The sequence below is a fragment of the Elaeis guineensis genome, chromosome 1 (assembly GCF_000442705.2).
Source record: "Elaeis guineensis isolate ETL-2024a chromosome 1, EG11, whole genome shotgun sequence".
Taxonomy (NCBI): domain Eukaryota; kingdom Viridiplantae; phylum Streptophyta; class Magnoliopsida; order Arecales; family Arecaceae; genus Elaeis; species Elaeis guineensis.
This window is the reverse complement of record NC_025993.2, coordinates 44,744,930-44,751,134: the sequence shown is the minus strand read 5'-3', so window position 1 is coordinate 44,751,134 and position 6,205 is coordinate 44,744,930. Positions and strand designations below refer to the sequence as shown.

At 40.4% G+C, this 6,205-nt stretch overlaps 1 non-coding gene across 1 annotated transcript; it reads left to right on the top strand.

The window, feature by feature from the left end:
* The first annotated feature begins 4,972 nt into the window (after positions 1–4,972).
* LOC140855124 (small nucleolar RNA R71) lies at positions 4,973–5,078 on the top strand. The gene has a single exon (XR_012138154.1). It is a non-coding gene; the product is annotated as a small nucleolar RNA R71 (small nucleolar RNA).
* Positions 5,079–6,205: the final 1,127 nt, after the last annotated feature.

Genomic DNA, 6,205 nt, shown 5'->3' with positions numbered 1-6,205 from the left:
TAATAGGCTCTTGTTCTAAATTCCTGCAGCTGCGGTAAAGTAAAAAAAAAAAATATGAAATCGTTGGGTTGCCTCCCAACAAGCGCTAAGTTTTACGTCTTCAGCCAGACTGAATTGAGTATTATGGCAGTTTTGGATCCACTAAATCAACAGATTCAATTAATTCTCCATCACTAATTCCATCTATGTAAGGTTTCAATCGCTGACCGTTCACTTTAAAAGTGTTCCCCTGTTTAGGATTTTTGAGTTCGATAGCTCCATGAGGAAATACCTGAGTTACAATGAAAGGTCCGTCCCAACGTGAGCGAAGTTTTCCAGGAAACAGACGCAACCTAGAATTGAAGAGCCAAACTTTTTGATTAGGCTCGAATATTTTTCGTGCAATAAATTTATCATGATATGCTTTAGTTCGAGCCTTATAAATTTTGACACTCTCATATGCTTCATTGCGTAGCTCTTCAAGTTCATTTAATTGGAGTCTCCTATTGGAACCTGCATTTTTCATATCAAAGTTAAATTGTCGTATGGCCCAAAATGCACGATGTTCCAATTCCACCGGCAAATGACAAGCTTTTCCGAATACAAGTCGATAGGGAGACATTCCTATGGGTGTTTTAAAAGCAGTACGGTAAGCCCATAATGCATCGTCTAAGCGAAGAGACCAATCCTTTCTATCGGGCCTAACCGTCTTTTCTAGGATATGTTTAATCTCCCTATTTGACACCTCTACCTGACCATTAGTTTGGGGGTGATATGGTGTGGCCACTTTGTGTGAAATATTATATTTTTTCATAAGTGCTTCAAAGTGTTTATTCGTAAAATGAGTCCCCCCATCACTAATGATCACCCTTGGGAAGCCAAATCGACTAATGATGTTTCGTTGGATAAAACTAATTACAATTTTATTATCATTAGTCCGTGTAGCTATTGCTTCCACCCATTTTGATACGTAATCAACTGCCACCAGAATATATTCAAATCCAAATGAGGCTGGAAAAGGTCCCATGAAATCAATCCCCCAAACATCGAAGATTTCTACTACTAAAATGGGGGTCAGCGGCATCATATCCTTCTTGGATAAATTTCCTGTTTGCTGACATCGCAGACAACTTCGGCCAAATTCATGTGCATCCTTGAAAAGCGTTGGCCAATAAAACCCACTCTGCAGTACTTTTGCTGTAGTTTTTCTTCCACTAAAATGTCCCCCACATGCCGAAGAATGGCAAAAAGTGAGAATGCTTTGGAATTCACTCTCGGGGACACAACGGCGAATAACTTGGTCAGGACAGTATTTGAATAGTTCAGGTTCTTCCCAGAAATAATGTTTAATTTGTGAGTAAAATCGATCCTTTTCTTGTTTTGTCCAGTGAGAAGGTACTTGTCCTGTTGACAAGTAATTGACAATATGGGCAAACCATGGAGGACGGCTAGAGGAGATTGCGAAAAGTTGTTCGTCAGGAAATTTTTCTTTGACCTCATCTATGCCTATCGTGTGTTCAACTAAGATCCTGGAGATGTGATCAGCTACCACATTCTCAGAACCCTTCTTATCTCGGATTTCAGATCAAATTCTTGTAAAAGAAGGATCCATCTGATCAAACGCGGTTTAGTATCTTTCTTTGAGAGGAGATGTTTCAGAGCCGCATGATCAGAGTAAACTAGAACCTTAGACCCTAACAGATATGAACGAAATTTTTCAAGGGCAAACACTACTGCTAGTAGCTCTTTTTCTGTTGTGGTGTAGTTTAATTGGGCATCGGAAAGAGTCTTGCTAGCATAATAGATCACATGTGGCTCCTTATTGATTTTTTGGCCTAAGACGGCACCTATTGCAAAGTCAGAGGCATCACACATAATCTCAAATGGAATGGACCAGTCAGGGGGTTTTATTATGGGTGCTGTTGTCAGGGCTGTTCGTAATGTGTTGAATGCTTTCAAACAGTCTTCATCAAAGACAAAAGGTGTATCCTTGGCCAACAGATTGCACAAGGGTCTTGAAATCTTGCTAAAGTCTTTGATGAAGCGTCTATAAAATCCGGCATGACCTAAGAAAGATCGTATTTGTCGGACCGAAGTAGGGGGTGGTAGTTTTGAAATGACCTCAACTTTGGCTTTATCTACCTCGATCCCTTTTTCAGAAATAATATGTCCTAATACAATTCCTTTTCGCACCATGAAATGGCTCTTTTCCCAACTTAGGACAAGATTTGTCTCCATACACCGTTTAAGAACTTTTGAAAGATTATGGAGACAATCCTCAAAGGTGGTTCCAAACACAGAAAAATCATCCATAAAAACTTCAAGACATTTGTCCACCATATCCGAAAAAATGGCCAGTATGCACCGTTGAAATGTAGCAGGTGCATTGCAAAGCCCAAATGGCATACGCCGAAAAGCGAAGGTGCCATAGGGGCAAGTGAAGGTCGTCTTTTCTTGATCATCTGGAAATACAGGTACTTGATTGTACCCTGATAACCATCAAGAAAACAGTAGAAACTTTGTCCTGCTAACCGTTCTAGGATTTGATCGATGAAGGGCAATGGAAAATGATCCTTCCTAGTAACGGCATTCAGTTTTCTATAATCTATGCATACTCGCCATCCAGATGATATGCGAGTTGGAAGTAGTTCACCTTCTTCGTTCTCCACCACAGTAATACCAGATTTTTTAGGTACTACTTGAGTGGGACTGACCCATTTACTATCGGATATGGGGTAGATGATTCCAGCATCTAACCACTTTACCACCTCTTTCTTTACTACTTCACGCATGTTTGGGTTCAATCTCCTCTGCATATCTCGATGGGGTTTGGCATTTTCCTCAAAATGAATATGATGCATGCAAATGGAGGGGTCAATTCCTTTTAAATCGGCAATGGACCAACCGATAGCCTCTTTATGTTCCTTCAGAATACCAACCAATTGTGCTTCCTGATTAGGGGTCAAGTCTGATGCAATGATTGCCGGGAGGGTGTCATTGAGTCCTAGAAATACATACTTAAGCGTGGCAGGAAGAGGTTTCAATTCTAACGTAGGTGGTGATTCTAAAGATGGGACTATTGGTGTACTGGCTAATGTGGGCAATGGCTCATACTTGATTGTCCATGGAGGAGTGGTTTTATCATGTGGTGTATCTAACAAGATGTTAACTTCTTTCCTATATTCCTCAAAGTCACACACTCCAGAGTGAGCCAAGCAAGTATCTGAGGGGTCTGGTGCTAGAATTATGGGTGTTGCATCTTCTATAATATCTTCTAGTGTATCTACTTCGAAGCAACTATCCATTGATGGTCCTTGGGAAGCACCAAACACATTCAATCTTAGTTTCTTATTCCCAAACGATACGTCCATGACTCCTGTCCTACAATTAATGCATGCATTTGCCGTAGCTAGGAAGGGTCGTCCTAAGATAATGGGAATTTGTCTGGGGTTGCCACTTAATTCCATATCGAGAACCAGAAAATCAACTGGAAAGTAAAACTCATCTACCTTGACCAAGACATCCTCAAGCATTCCACGTGGTTCCTTAATTGATCTGTCGGCTAACTGCAGTGTGACTGATGTGGGTTTCAGTTCTCCAAATCCAAAAAGTTCATACACCGAACTAGGTAAAAGATTCACACTTGCCCCTAAATCCAAAAGAGCTTTTTCAATGTGATAATCTCCTATAACACAGGAAATGATGGGGGCTCCTGGGTCCTTAAGCTTTGGAGGAGTGGCATGCTGGAAGACAGAACTAGCCTGTTCAGTGAGACGTACTTTCTTTGGGATTTGTGATCTAGATTTACGTTTTTGGGTGCACAAATCCTTCAAAAATTTGGCATAAGCAGGGACCTGTTTGATTGCGTCTAGAAGGGGAAGATTAATTTGGACTTGCTTAAATAATTCCAACATCTCATCGAGTTTTCCTCCCTTCTTATCTGCAGGAATAGGGGCTTTCAGGGCATCCGGAAATGGGGCTTTAGGCAAGTAAGATGATTCCGGTGCAGTTGGTTCCTTCTCTATTTTTAGGTCCTCCTTGTTCTTGGGTGATTTGGATTCGGTTAGAGATTTAGGGTCGGTCTCATTGGTTTTACTAGTGTGTTCAATGACCTTCCCACTTCTCAGAGTCATGATTGATTTGGCATGTTCAGAAAAAGCTTCTGGGGTATTAGAACTCTCAATCACAAATTGCCCTCTTGGGTTGCTCTCTGGTTGGCTAGGTAATTTTCCTCCTTCCCTCCTACTGAATGCAGTTGCTAGTTGACCTATTTGGGTCTCTAGCTTAGCAATGGATTGTGTGTGGGAGTTAAGGGTCTGAGTGTTGACTTCTAATCTTTCTAGTGCTTTCAGGACTTTTTCCTCAAAAGCTGAACTGTGACCAGTAGTAGATGGTTGAGGAGCATTTTGAAATTGATGGTATGGTCCATGCCTATATGTTGAGTCTTGATATTGAGGTCGAGGTGTGGCAGGACCAACCACTGGTTGTGGTCTCCAAGAAAAATTTGGATGGTTTCTCCAGCCGGGGTTATAAGTGTTCGAATATGGATCGTTTCCTGGTCTGCGAGCTTGTTGGACTTGCTGAACCTGCTCGTGCACAAACTCAGGAAATTGGGGTGCGGCTGGGCATTCACTAACAAAATGGTTCGGACTTGCACACAATGCACAAACTTCTTGGATTGGATTAGGTGGAATTGAGGATTGTCCAGTGTTTAGAAGACGATCTAATTTTTGGGACAGTTCATCTACCTTTTGATGGATATCTATGGCATTTCCTACTTCATATATTCCACCTCTTTTTGAGTTTAACATGGGTTTATCTCTAATAGAGGCAGACATATGATGTAATGAATTTTCACTTAAAATTTCAAACAGTTGCCATGCCTCATCCTCACTTTTCAGCATAAATGTCCCACCGCATGATGCATCGACCATGTGTCGATGTCTTTCAGAGAGCCCATCATAAAAACATTGGATTAACTGCCACTTGGGTACAGCATGGTGGGGGCATTTTCTAATAAGGTCTTTTAATCTCTCCCATGTTTCATGAAACATTTCTCCATCTAATTGGGAAAAACTAGTTATGGCTTTCCTTATTTGATTAGTTTTTCCTATGGGAAAATATTTCTTGAGAAACTCTCCTTGCAGCTGGTCCCAGGTTGATATAGTCATGGAATCCAAAGTATGTAGCCAGTATTTGGCTTTGTCCTTAAGTGAAAAAGGGAATAATTTCAACCTAAGAGCATCATCGGAGAAGTTGTGAATTTTTACAGTTGAGCATATCTCAAGAAATTCTTCAAGATGTTTATAAGGGTCTTCATTACTAAGTCCATAAAATGAAGGTAACATTTGGATTATACTGGACTTAATTTCATATTGAGTGGCCTCCACAGGGGGTACTTGAATACAAGGAGAGTAGGTATATGTGGAAGGAGTAAAGTACTCCTTCAATTGCTTGGGTGGATCATTCTCCTGATTTCGATCCATCTTTTTATGTCTGTTGGCTCTAAAGGTTCTTTCTATTTCTGGATCAAAAGGTTGGATTTCTGGTCGTAACGATCTACGGCCAAGCATATACCTTACAATTATACTATAGAGCACACACAGAATTTTTTTTTTTTTTTTTTAATATATTTTTATAATAAAGTGAGAAAAGAATGAAGAAAATCTAAAGAGAAGAACCTAAGAATCTTAAATCTATGAAAAGGAAGAAATTAATTAATGTTTAGATGTTAATTGCAATCAACTTAAACAATCATAGACTCTCTATCCTAAGGTTAACTTAGATCTAGACAGCTCCTAACTTTCAAGATTGCTTTTGAGCACTCCAAGCTCAAGACTGACTAATTGACTCAGCCAGGTAAGCGTAAGATGTGGGAGGTTCCCTGCTCGTTGCTTTCCTTAGACACCAACTAAGTTGGCCAGGTCAGTCAACGGAACCAATTGAAAACCACTTTCTTTAATCACTTGCCTTAGACACTGAGCAATTAACCAATCCGCACTCGGTTCAACTCTAGAGCTTTCTTATCCTATTGAGCTCGAAATTCCTAGGGCTGACGTCTAGTTGATTTTAAATTAAGGTCTAGGTTATGCAAATGCAAGGGAGTGATTTGTGGGCCAAGGAAGGGTGATCAAATCCCCACCTTATCTGGTTAATGGGTTATTGCCCTTAAGATTAATTATGGAGATGCAATGCAAATAAACAAGGTGTCCAATCAAGTTAGAAA